Source organism: Mus caroli, unplaced genomic scaffold (genome assembly GCF_978045245.1).
Source record: "Mus caroli unplaced genomic scaffold, Mus_caroli_1 scaffold_8, whole genome shotgun sequence".
Taxonomy (NCBI): Eukaryota; Metazoa; Chordata; class Mammalia; order Rodentia; family Muridae; genus Mus; species Mus caroli.
Window position 1 is genome coordinate 18,834,981 of NW_028227263.1, and position 13,379 is coordinate 18,848,359.

The following is a 13,379-nucleotide window of genomic DNA, read 5'->3' on the forward strand; positions in this document are numbered from 1 at the left end:
GGTGGCGCCGTTGCAGTCCAGCCTGCGGGTTGGGGGGGTGTGGTGTTCTAGGGAGAGCCGGGAACCTGGATGGAGAAGACGTCTAAAGGACCCTTTGCCCCCTTGTTCATGTGGATGGAGAATACCGCAACCCTTGACAGCAGCGCTTCGTTCGCGTAAAAGGAAACAAGCGCAGAGGCTGAAGGTTGAGTATGATTTTCCTAGCCCAGCCCAGTGCACTTGACAGACTGTTAGAAGAACCGTCAACAAAAAAGAAAGTTCACCGGGCGTGGTGGAGCACGCCTTTAATCCCAGCACTCGGGAGGCAGAGGCAGACAGATTTCTGAGTTCGAGGCCAGCCTGGTCTATAAAGTGAGTTCCAGGACAGCCAGGACTATACAGAGGAACCCTAGTCTCGAAAAAACCAAAACCAAAAAAAAAAAAAATGAAAAAAAATTCTCCAATGAGGCCATAGGGTTTTCAGGGGACTCACAGGTTAGAAGGCCTAAGGAAATGATGAAGAGCAGCACCTGTGTGGAGGTCGGGTGCAAAGAGTTCCCTGAAGGGAAAAGGATAGAGACCTGAATTACATATAACCAATTTTAGCCCTGGAGGCTGAGGCAGGAAGATTTTGAGTTCCAGGGGATCCTATACAGTCTTACCTATCTCAAAGCAAAAGGAGAACCATTAGGCAGGAACGTGGCGACTACAAGAATAAGACTGGACAAGCTAGTGAAGGTCTTAGAATCCCAGATGTCATGAGACCTTCCAAGGAACCCCAAAGGAGAAGAAAGGAGGTAGAGCGCATTGTGAACAAGAGGTCTGTTGTCTTTAAATCCGTTTAGAAGCTGATAGCTGAGGTATTCAACAGCCTGCCCTAACGTCTGGAAGGGGTCTTGGCTTGGATGTTTAGGCAAAATCAAACCAGGCAGTGTTTACTTTAATCCCAGCACTCAGGAGACAGAAGCAGGTGGCTGTCTGAGTTCCAGTCCAGCCCTAGTCTACACAGAGAACCCCTGTCGGGAGAGAGTTCCAGTTTCTCTTCTCCAACTCTGTCACCAGCTGACTGGAAGAGCTGGGCAAAGCTCCTCTCTCTGGGTCTGGTTGGTTCTTTTGCTTCTCAGTCAGGGGTACAAATCTAGTGTTGGCTGTGGAGAGGTAGCAGTGCGGACTAGCAAAGTGGCTGTTAGAAGATGTTAGAGAGAAATGTGTCCGGTACTGAAGAGACTTGTGTTCTGCCAAGAGGGGTTGCCAAGCCTGCTCTCCCTACCAAGTGGAGCAGTGAGAAGGTAATTCTTGACTGGAACTTGCTTTCCTCCCTGAAGCCTTGCTGTTGCCAGGACTGGCCTAGCACCCATAGTGAGGCTGTGGCGGTGGCTTGGTCAGCTCAGTTTTACAAAACACCAATTTCAGGCAAATTCACACTCTGGTGGATAAGAAGCATATTCCATAATCACATCTGAACACAAAATGACCGAATATAACTCTCTCCTACAAATGCTAATTCTTCACTGTAGGAGGCATGGGGGAAGGGGTCCCTGCACTCACAGATAAACACTTGGGGAATCTGTAATGTTAAGCACAGAAAGTTGTTCCATCAAGGGAAAGAATGCTATACCTTGCAGAAGGCTAAGAGAGCAGCCTTTAACTAACCTGGTGACCTTGGCTCTCTGTTTGGCTAGAGACTTCCAGCACCTAAAGAGAGTGGTAAATTTGTCTTCCACAGACAGTCTTTAAAAGCTATCTTTATGCAATTTACAGAGTTTGGATGGAGTTGCATCTGAGCTGTATTTAGTTTTCTTTGTTCCTCAAAGAGATGTAGGTATGTTTTTGTTTTTGTTTTACCTCAAATTTGAGTTAATTATCACCAAAATAGGTTTTCACCAAGTTGTGAGGTGCTTAAATATGGATAAAATAAACGAATTGGAGGTCAGACTCTCCAAGTTTGAACCAACACTGGCTACTGGGGTCCTGTAGAGTTGAACTGCCTTCTTGACTCTGCAGGCTGCTGAAGGTCTCAGAGACCCCTGTGCTTTACACACACTGGGTTAGCCCTGATTCATTCCTTTCATCTTGTAGATAAGATTGAGGGGTAAGTCGGTTGTTTCGTGTATGCCAAACCAACTTCAAACTTGAGAGACTCCTACCCCTCATCTCCTAAGTAACAGAACAGACGCAGGCTACCACACCCAGCCAATGTGGTTCCAGGGATCAAATCCCGGGATCTGTGCATGCCAGGCAAGCACTCTACAAACTAAGCTACATCCCTAGCCCGCATAACAATGACTATGATAACCAGTAACAATTATTTCCACTTCCTGGGGCTGAAGAGATGGCTCAGATATAAAGCACACTGGATGTTCTTCCAGAGCAATAAAACCGTAACCAAGACATCTTCCATGGGTCCATTCTTTTTTTTTTTTTTTTTTTTTAAATTTTTAATGACCAAAACAAAAATATACCTAAAAGCGAAGCTTCTGGAAAAACCATTTGTTCTTCCCTGTCTTGTATCGCTCCTCAAACTTGACCTTGGCCTCCCGCCTGGCCTTGCGTTTCAAAGCTGGGTCCCTGAACACATCCTTGTTGACAACAGTCTTGTCCAAGGGGATATCCACAGAGTACCTTGTGGGCATGAGGTGGTTGTAGTTATAAACTTTCACAAAGGACTTGATCTTGGATCGCTTGGCGATCTTCTTCTTGCCCATGGCAGCTGTCACTTTCCGGGGATAGAGGTCAATTCCAGCCACCAGGGCATGGCTGTAAGGGCGGTCTGAGGTGCCATCGTCAATGTTCTTCACGATGACGGCTTTGCGTCCGGAGTAGCGTCCGGCCAGGACCAGCACCACTTTCCCGGGTTTCATGAACTTGCCCATCTCGACAGCAGGCAGCCCGCACCCAGCAGAAAGGAAAGCCATGGGTCCATTCTTAAGGCTTTTTTTTTTTTTTTTTTTTTTTTTTACAAAATTAATTCTAAGCTTTGGTCCTGTAAAAATTGAACCTGAACAAAAATGCTTCTGCTGAGACAGTTGTAACACTACTAATAAATCTATCCCTGAGCTTGGTGTGGTGGTACACACCTTTAGATCCAGCAAGTTCCAGGACATTCATGACTGTGCAGAGAAACCCTGTCTCAGAAAAATAAACAGTAGCCGGGCGTGGTGGCGCACGCCTTTAATCCCAGCACTTGGGAGGCAGAGGCAGGCGGATTTCTGAGTTCGAGGCCAGCCTGGTCTACAAAGTGAGTTCCAGGACAGCCAGGGCTATACAGAGAAACCCTGTCTCGAAAAACCAAAAAAAAAAAAAAAAAAAAGAAAAATAAACAGTAACTAAGTAAGTAAATCCTAACCTGCCAGAAACAGAAACTAATATAACATCTGGGCTCTCTATAGGAGACTGTTTTCCAGTGCCCCCCTTACAACACACACACACATACACACACATATTCTTGCTGTGTAAGTCGGGGTTTCACTGTAAACCAGTCTGTCCTGGAGCTCACAGAGAACTGCTTGCCTGTGCTTCCCAAGCACTGGGCTTAAAAGCAGGCACTTCCATGCCCAGGTTAGCCCTCCTAATCGCTAGGGTTCCGGGGATACGTGAGCCTAACTTCTAAGTCACCAAGTGAGAAAGCTATAACTTCCCTCACAGAATCTGCCCACTGCAAGAGATGAAAAATTGCCCATGCCTTTTGTGATGCGTGATACCTAGACCCCCACCCAATGTGACCTATACCCTAGTTGGTCCTGCTTGTAGGCTTTCCTGCTTGTAGGCTTTTTCCTTTCCTTCTACAATAGACATGGATGTTTTTGGTGGTTGTCTTCAGATATTTTAAGTGATCTTTTTTCCTGTGGGCCATGTTTTCATGAAAATGATGCCCAGAAATTTCTAAAATGGGTCAATAGGCTACTCTTGCTGTCTCCCAGCAGGGATGACTGAGTCCCTTATCATGCACACCACATGGGCTAAACTTCTCTGAATAGGGATGATGCTACTGGAAAGGGTGATCCAAAACTCACCCCCCACACAACTCAAAGAACACACCTTTTACTTAGTAGCTCAAAACCAGTTTCCATTTGTATCCATTGACCAAGGGGAATGCAGACTGCACCAGGTGCTCTTCGCTGTCCCTGTACACTGCTGCTCTGGCAGAGTGCTCTGTGACTGCGCTGACAAAGCAGCGGCTGGAGTAGACTCCAGTTCAGTGCCTAGGACCCACGGTGTGTGGCTCACAACCATCTCTAAGTCCCGCTCCAGAAGTTCAAAACTCCTCTGACCTCCAAGGGCATCCAAACAGACATGCATATGCAAAAATAATAAATCTTTAAAAAAGAAAGAAAGAAAGAAAGAAAGAAAGGAAGGAAGGAAGGAAAGAAAAGAAAAGAAAAGAAAAGAAAAGAAAAGAAAAGAAAAGAAAAGAAAAGAAAAGAAAAGAAAAGAAAAGAAAGAAAAAAGTTACTTCGAGCTTTAAAAAAAACAAGATGTGAGACTAGGCCTGCAGATGTGGGTCAGTGCTCACCTCACAGAAGGAAGCCCACAAGAGGAAGCCCTCTTCACTTCCTAGCTCCTGCACAAAAGAACCAAACTGAGCCTGATGAAGTGGCACTCTGGAGGCAGAGGCCGGAAGGGTCTCTGGGTCTGAGGCCAGCCTAGTCTATAGAGTGAGTTCCAGGATAGCCATGGCTACACAGAGAAAGCCTGCCTAGAGAAACAAAACAAAAGACAAAGACACAGACAAAACGGGCTTCAGGCTCTGTGTTAGGATTCCTAGCTGTTTTTGTTCCTTGAGACTATGCACGATGCCATTGTGTGATGTTCTCTGACCAGTGCCAAATGCTACAAAACAGCCTTTGTCAAGCCACAGAGAGCCCTTCAACAAAAGGAGGGGACATTTATCTTAGTCCAACTACACATGTTTGCTCCTGATTAGTAAAATCCTGGAGAAGAGGCAGGATGTGTGATAGAGTCCAGGCTCCATCTGCCTGACCTGGAGGAGCCCCTGAGAGCCTGCCATGGCCTGTTGCTCTTCTTTCAGATAGACTGTGTTCAGCCAGAGTCATTCCTGCTTCCTGACAGTGCTCTAAGCTGTTGTGGCCCGCCCGCGGTCCACAACACGAACGGTTCACTGAGAAAGGCAGTTCAGGCTGAAAGAGAGGAAACTAGACGGGGCGGAAGAAACAATGGAGTCAAGACAAGACTCTGATCAAGACTCAATTTAATATTTCCAGACACTCAGTTTATAAAGGAAGGGGGAGGGAACCCAATTTCCCGCCAAGTAACTCAGGGTCCAGTAGCAGGACGAACACGTGTGTGACTCCAGGCAGCAAGGGCAGGTTCCAGCAGTGGGCGTGGCAGGACGAATGAGCCGGTAGCTCCACCCTTGAGCAGGCAGGTTCCAGGCTGGGGGGAAGGGAGGCCACATTTCCCTCCATTAGATAACAAAACAAAAATTAAAAAGGGGGTGGCCTGTGGCAGAAAAATTATCTATGTTCAATAGTTCTGCCTGAGTTCCTAGGGCTAAAGGAAAAACCTATTTCCGTGGGATTCCCTAACTATTTTAATGGTAAACTGTATCTGGCTAAGTTTAACTAAACAATTTTAGAATAACACTGAACTGATAATCCTCTGCAATTTTGGGTAAAAGGCAGGGGAACAGTGAGAAGGGGTTAAGACCAGCTCTTTAGTACAAGGCCAATTGGCTTTTTTATTATTTGGGTGGGAGGCAGTGAAGGGCTTGCCCTTACGACAGCAAGGTCTCCAATCTCTCTCCCCCCTATTAATTAAGTTTAAATAGGCAATGCTTAACAGAGGTGATCAAATGATTTTCTCATCCGTAGATGAGTGGGCCTTTAACCTTGACTTGGGTGGACATTGGCCTGATTCCTCCCGTGAGCATTGTAACGACTCACATCTATGGCTCTTGGTATCTTTTGGGGAGGGGAGGCAGAGCCTTAAGTATTTTTGGTTTTTAGCTGGAGTCGGATACCAACCTCCTTCAAATCAGGTGTGTCGCACAGGGAACTCAGAAACGGTCAAACTGGACCTTCCCTCCGCAGTAATCTCCTGCGCCAAGCGGTACCCATACCGTATTCATATGATTATGAATCAGTAGCGCAATTCTGAGTTATTGCGAGGTCTCTATATGAGACTTGTCAACCTCAGATTTAGCAAGGCCTAGACAAGGATTATGTCAGTATTAACACCATTAATTTTGGTTAAAATAGGAGCTGAAAGTCTTTCCTCTTCATCTCTGTTATTCCCAGTAGCCTGAGGAACTAAGGACACCTTGCAGTAACAGCAAGGGTGAAAAGCCAGAGGCCAGCTAAGGGACTAAGCCTATATCTATCAAAATAAGAACTAATCTTTGTAAATATATATGAAATTTCTACTTCCCTAGCTCTCCTGTTAAATCCAAATCCTATCTTAGACTGAAAAGCCACATGCTGGGATGTCCCTGGAAGGGAGATTAGCAATACCACCTGTTTGCTCGTAGGGGCGGAGAACCGGAGAATGTAGATTGACCTGCTTGAGAGAAGGAAGAATTCTAAACAATGAGAGTGTAGCAATGTAAATTTTCTGTTTGGAGAAGTCAAGGTACTTTATTTAGATGCAAATTGTAAAGCTAAAGTTAATCTCCGGCCTCTTGTAGGGGAATTGGGAAACAGAGGAAAACAATTTTTTCTGAGAACTTCCACTCCCAGCACAAGAGGAATTTTAGTCTTTAGAATGATACTTACGAGGAGAGACAGAATCTGTGTTTACCTGACGAATTAATCTCTCTGGTAGCCACCGTGCTTCATCTTCATCTCATGAAAAAACACAAACCGAGCCTCTTCCCCAGATTAGAACTGGATCTGGACCCTTCCATTTATTAGTCAGGGCGTCCTTCCATTTTACCAATGCATAAGAATTAGAAGTAACTGGGTGCCAGTGGCGTTCCGCTGCAGACTGACCTTTAATGTCAGTTTGCAAAAAGTTTAGGACAAATAAGGTAAAGGCAAGATGAGCCTTTGGTGACTTTGGGGAATATGCTCTGAATTAACTTTACTAGGTAATTTAGAATATAGGAATCTCTAATAATTGAACTGAATATTAGACCAGTCTAAGATTGAGTTAGAATGGCTGGTCACACTGAAGAAGAGTGAAAAATCATTATGACTCTATTAAATGACTAATTTTACTAAGTCTGAATATACAGTCTCTGATGTACTATTGCCATAAAGTTAAAAGGCTAGAAGCTAGTCTAAACTGGAAAAATGACAAGCAAGGATGGATCTAAAACATGAATTTAATCTCTTAGTCTTTTTAATCAGGACACTGAGTTAACTTACCTGTCAGCTCAGCACACGAATTACCAATATGCTTCTGTAGAGTTCTGTGGAGAGAACCTGTTTTTCTCTTTCCTAATAAGGTAGCTGTTTTAGGATTAATCTATAAGCCAATAAGTAGATCCTTTTAAGATACTAAAAAGCATTTATTAAATTTGACATTTTAATCTCAAATTTTGAAAATAAAGGTATGTTTTAAATAGTGTGCATGGAAATGCACTAAATAGTATATATGGGGATACAATTTCTCTCTTTTGTCTTTTAAGAGGTTAAAGTTTAAAATTTTACAATATCTAACCTTTTGAATTAATAACTTTTTGGACAAAACATTTTAAATATTTGGCTGTAAAGGGGCAGTGACTAATTGCACTTTTAATTATATATATTTTTTTAAGGAACGGTTGTAACTAGAAGGCTAGAAAAGTTATTAAGAGTCACACGTGCATAATTTATTTATTTATTAACTAGAAATATGTATAAGCAATTGTAAATTTGAGAATTAATAGTATCTGAGGGACGAACAATTTTAAGTAATTATGAGCTCAGAGATATAGCATTGACTATCAATATATAAATTAAGGTTTGATTGTTCAGCATTTTAAAACACCATCTACAGCACACAACCAGATTATTTGTGCTGGAATAGGGGCAACTGTGTGTCTTAAGACTCCGCCCCACAGCAGCTAGTTGGGCCAACGATCGGCTGGGAGGATGAGAAAAATGACTTTACAATAATGTTTTTTCTGGCCAAAGAATTGTCTTGGGCACAACTAATTTTTAATTACCAATTAACAACAATTATAAAAGCTTTTTTTTATTTTTTGTAAAACCTTTTGTAGTAAACTAAAACACTAAGTAATAAAAGGATACTGTCTCTGAATCTTTTGGGTGAGAGCAAGGATTTAAGGTAAACTTCCCTTGAGAAGCATTAGTTAATAAAATACTTTCCACTTAGGAAACAATATATACTGAAAGATTAAAACTTTTGGCTTCTTGTAAAGAAGCAGAAACAATAAACATTTTTCTTACATAATGTAAAGCTATATTAGCCATACGTAGAGGCAAAATTTTCTAGTGATTACCAGTTTACTAGAAGCAAAAATCTTTGAATTTAAGCATTATTTTAAACATCTGAATAGATCTGTAACACTGTTAAAAAGAAATTTTCTTGAACACAGGGAAAAACTTTTTTAGGCATTGTTTGCAAAACAAAAGAAAGGGCCACAAGCTGCTCTGGGACTGCCCAGAGCCCTGTATTGACTCAAAGGTAAAATACTTTTTAATCTGAGCATTAATCTTAAATTTGCAATCAAACTGCAAGCTGCAGTCAATGGAACAATGGCAGTTTTAACCATAATTTTTAAGTTTTTGTGCAAGGTTAGGATAATACCTACAACTTTGGGAAAGCAAAACCTATGTTTAAAACAATTTATCACTGTTAAAATCAATATTAGAAGCATTACTATCATATTACGAAGTTTGGATATCAATTAATACCTATGAATACCTATTAAAGCAAGCTTTAACGCTTTAATAAAGAGGCATTGCTTTATATCTTATCTTAAATTTTACTATTTAGGATAGGAACCACATTAATCATTATCTAAACTAGAAATATCTTAAGAGACTCAGCCTCTGAAGCTTAATCTCAAACTCTAACTCGCTTCAGGGCCTCACCAACTTTCTCCCAGGTTCTACAATCTATCGTTTCTTCTTCTTTGAACCATGGACAACAGCTATCTATCTTATCTAAAAGATTTCTTACTAATTGTACTTCAAGCCTTACTACTTTTTCCTTAAGCAACTCCTGAAAACTAAAAACAATCGCCTGATCCATGATTTTGAACCCTTCTTTCTTCCACCTAAGCAGTTTTCTAAAAAGCTGCGGCACACCGCCTGTCTCCATATCTAGTTCCGATTAACGAGCTGCCGACCCCAAGCAGAAACAGTGTTGGGTCAGCACTGCTTCAAACTTGTTCGTATCCTACCGCATCCTCAGCAACACTTTACAAAACTGAAATTTTTTAGGCTAGCGCTAGCATGTGTACCTGTCCGTTGCTCCGATGCTCCTCCGATACGAAGAGTCTTTCCTTTCTTGTGGAGCTCCACACAGCAGTCGTTTCTCTTAGCATCCCTCTGCCATTCTTCAGGTCCCAGTTCTGGCGCCAACTGTTGCGGCCCGCCCGCGGTCCACAACACGAACGGTTCACTGAGAAAGGCAGTTCAGGCTGAAAGAGAGGAAACTAGACGGGGCGGAAGAAACAATGGAGTCAAGACAAGACTCTGATCAAGACTCAATTTAATATTTCCAGACACTCAGTTTATAAAGGAAGGGGGAGGGAACCCAATTTCCCGCCAAGTAACTCAGGGTCCAGTAGCAGGATGAACACGTGTGTGACTCCAGGCAGCAAGGGCAGGTTCCAGCAGTGGGCGTGGCAGGACGAATGAGCCGGTAGCTCCACCCTTGAGCAGGCAGGTTCCAGGCTGGGGGGAAGGGAGGCCACACTAAGCAGTGCAAAACCCCTGTCCAAATCTTAGAGACCCAGGATATGGAAGTCCTGTGGTGAGTCACTTTTAGGCCTTCAGCTGCTGCCTCAGGCTTCCCTAGACTGTGTTGTCCTTTCTGAAGAATTACAACCACTACTTCCTTTGTTCAATGTTTGGTGTATTCCTGGTGGCCCTCCCAAAGACAGCTTTGGGTTCTTAGTGAATGATACTGAATTTTGTTTGTTTCATTGTTTATTGAGACAGTCTCTTATAACTCAGGCTGGCCTCAAACTCACTATGTAGCTTAGGATGACCTTGAACTTCTAATCTCCCTCTCCCTTCTCTCTCTCTCTCTCTCTCTCTCTCTCTCTCTCTCTCTTGTGTGTGGGTGTGTGTATGTGTATGCATACACATACATGTGTATGCATGTATGTGTTTATCAGTTCTCTCCTGTCACCACAATAGTTACATGGATGGAACCAGCAGCTTTGCCAGTCAGGGCCTTTCTCTATGGATGCATCTCAGTAGTCCAAATATACAGAATTTTTAAAAAATATATTTTTTAAAAACTGTCTGTCTGTCTGTCTGTCTGTCTATGTATCTATTTTGTTTTTTCAAGGCAGGGTTTCTCTGTTTAGCCCTGTCTGTCCTGGAACTCACTCTGTAGACCAGGCTGGCCTTGAACTCAGAAATCTGCCTGCCTCTGCCTACCAAGTGCTAGGATTAAAGGCATGCACCATCACTGCCTGGCATAGAGGTTAATCTCTTGATAACCAATTCAAAGCTATAATGTACCTGGGTTGAGCCAGAGATAGAATCCATACGTCAGCAGGGCAGTGGTGGTGGTTTTTTTTTTTTTTTTTTTTTTTTTAAAGATTTATTTATTATATGTAAGTACACTGTAGCTGTCTTCATACACTCCAGAAGAGGGCGCCAGATCCCGTTGCGGATGGTTGTGAGCCACCATGTGGTTGCTGGGATTTGAACTCTGGACCTTCGGAAGAGCAGTCGGGTGCTCTTACTACCCACTGAGCCATCTCACCAGCCCCGGTGGTGGTTTTTAAGTTAGGTTATTTGCAAGAATTTCTGCTGCATATTTGACTATAAATGAGGTCAAATTCCTATTTTTCAGAAACCGCTGGTGAATACCCATTCCCTTCTCTTTGTGAGCCTGTAGCCATGGGAACTGCAGCCAAGTACACAATAACATCTCCATGAACAAATCCTCAGGGAACAAAGTTCATTTTAATACAGCTGGCCTCAACACAGAAGAATCCGGGGGACTCCAGGCTTGGCAGCCTGGTGCTGCCTCCTGGCTTCAAGCTGCCTCTGGAGGAGGAGAAAGTGGAACTATCACAGGTAAGGGCTTCTTGGGGGACCAGGGGTGGGGCTTGGGCTTGTGCCAGGTGTGTTGGGAGAGTCCTTTCAGGCTTGCTTTTCCAGAGGAGAGAGTAGGAGAGGGACCTTGTGTACCAAGACCCCAGTCTTTAAGAGCTCTGCTGGTCTGTGAATGTGTGTAGACTAGTCAGGAGGCTAGAAGCAATTCCACCATCATCAAGTGTGTCGGCTAGGGAATCCTGATGGGGCCATCCAGCCCTGGAACCAGGAGCAGGGACACCAATGCTTCTATGTTACGTTTGGTGCTGAAGATTGAACCCAGGGCCTTGCCTCGCTAGGCAAGTGCTCTTCTGCTGAGAGCATCCCCAGTTCTGCAGTGGCTGCTTAGGCCTGTGTGGTAAGGAGGAACAGAAAAGCTTGAGGCTGAGTGATGGTTTTCTTGCTTACTAAGTCACTTTTCTGCATCCCTGACAGTAGGCCCCTCATACTATTCTCCAAAATCTCCTTGGAACTTCACCTTCCTCTGAGCACTGGAGCCTGGGAAACCTCAGGCCCACCAGAGCTCTACCTGTTCCCTTTCTCCTGCTCTGTGGGCCCAGCCTAACAATGCAGTTTCCTTATGACTAGGGTTAGTCAAGCCAGCCTACAGTGCATGGAATCAAGACCATCTTCCCACACTCATCGTGCAAGGCTGGGCTGGGCTGTAGAAGAAAGTGATTATCTAGAACCACCATTTGGACTGGAGTCACACTCAGGGATCTTTGGCTGCCCCTGACGTACTGTGTACTACATGAATCTTGTTTACTTATTTGAAAGAGCATTGCACGTAGGCCAGGCTGGCTTCCAGCATGGTACATAGCTGAGGATGAGGTTGGGTCTTAGCTTCCACCTCTTGGGTGCTAAGATTAGAGGCCTGTACCCACTCCCAGAAAATTACATGCCTGTGTATCGCAGGGCTAGGGATTAGACTCAGGGTCCTGTCTGTGTGGGGCAAGCACTTTAGTATGGAGCTATATCTTCAGCCACCCATGTGGCTCTTAACAGCACTTCTAATCAAGTTTCTCTGAACAAAGTCCATTGGACCAGGGCCACATGTCATGAAGAGGATCAAGGTCACACTCCAGACCTCCAGTCCAGTCCTTTCTCTTTCTCCCCTGCCGTTCACCTGGCTTCCCACCTAGGTCAGCTGCCCATTTTGAAACAAACTGCTGGGAAAAACAAGCAAACAGAAAATATGCAGCCTCTGCCCCATACCATATATAGATAAAAGGCAGAGAAACAAGAAATACAGAGGCTACAAAAGATTTGACAGTTTTATGTTAAGGAGTTTTATCAGACAGAGTGCTAAAGCTCTTTGTCCAAAGAAGCAGTTTTAAGGACTCCTGTTACCTCATTACTCTCTTTTCGTGTCTGTGTGGTGCTGGGATTGAACTTGGGGTCCCCACATAAGAAATTCATGCTTTTTCTATGAAGACCTGCCAGTTGCTGAGGAATTGAGTCAATTTTGAGATTCAACAGAACCAGGAGATTCTAGGCGAATCTGCGAAGACTCTTTTATAGGGCTTCTCTGAAGCTTCTATTCCAAGACAGCTCAGGGTTTCAAAGCAGGGAGAGAAAATCAACAAAAAGCCTACAGAGTATCCCTCATCACAGTCACCAGATATGCTCAGGCTATCTCAAGCGTCTCAAAGCAGGCTGTTGGCGTAATGCCCCCGAGGGCCCTACACTACACTCCTTGGACAAGTGCTTTCTCCCAGGGGAGTAAACAGATTTCTGTGGGGACAGGCTTCACACAGCAGGTTGCCATAGGATAGGATGCAGCCTACACCCAAGACATAACCCCAGGCTGACACTTCTTCTTTTATTACTTAGCTGTTATTTTATTTATTTATTTATTTATTTATTTATTTATTTATTTATTTTGGTTTTTCGAGACAGGGTTTCTCTGTGTAGCCCTGGCTGTCCTGGCACTCACTTTGTAGACCAGGCTGGCCTCGAACTCAGAAATCCACCTGCCTCTGCCTCCCGAGTGCTGGGATTAAAGGCGTGCGCCACCACGCCCGGCTAGCTGTTATTTATGTTTGTCTGTTTTTGAGTCAGGATCTATCTTAGTATGTAGCCCTGGTTGGCCTAGAATTCACTGTGTAGACCAGGCTGGCCTCAGACTGCTAGATTAAATTCTCTGATGGGATTAAAGGTGTGCACCAACATGCCTGGCTTCTTTTATTGCTTAAGATTATTTAGTAATTATTG

At 43.9% G+C, this 13,379-nt stretch overlaps 1 protein-coding gene and 1 pseudogene across 4 annotated transcripts in view; one reads left to right on the forward strand and one right to left on the reverse strand.

The window, feature by feature from the left end:
* Positions 1-45: 45 nt before the first annotated feature.
* Tmem219 (transmembrane protein 219) overlaps positions 46-13,379 on the forward strand; it is a 51,540-nt gene continuing 38,206 nt past the window's right edge. For 2 of the 4 annotated variants that reach the window (XM_029480126.2, XM_029480128.2), the window contains exons 1-2: positions 47-184; positions 10,921-11,147. The gene's annotated coding sequence lies outside the window, so the exon portion shown is untranslated. Of the gene's footprint in view, positions 185-10,920; positions 11,148-13,379 lie in introns of all 4 variants that reach the window. The other 2 variants (XM_085841315.1, XM_085841316.1) reach the window with 2 other exon arrangements.
* LOC147002853 (large ribosomal subunit protein eL27 pseudogene) lies at positions 2,397-2,884 on the reverse strand (annotated as a pseudogene).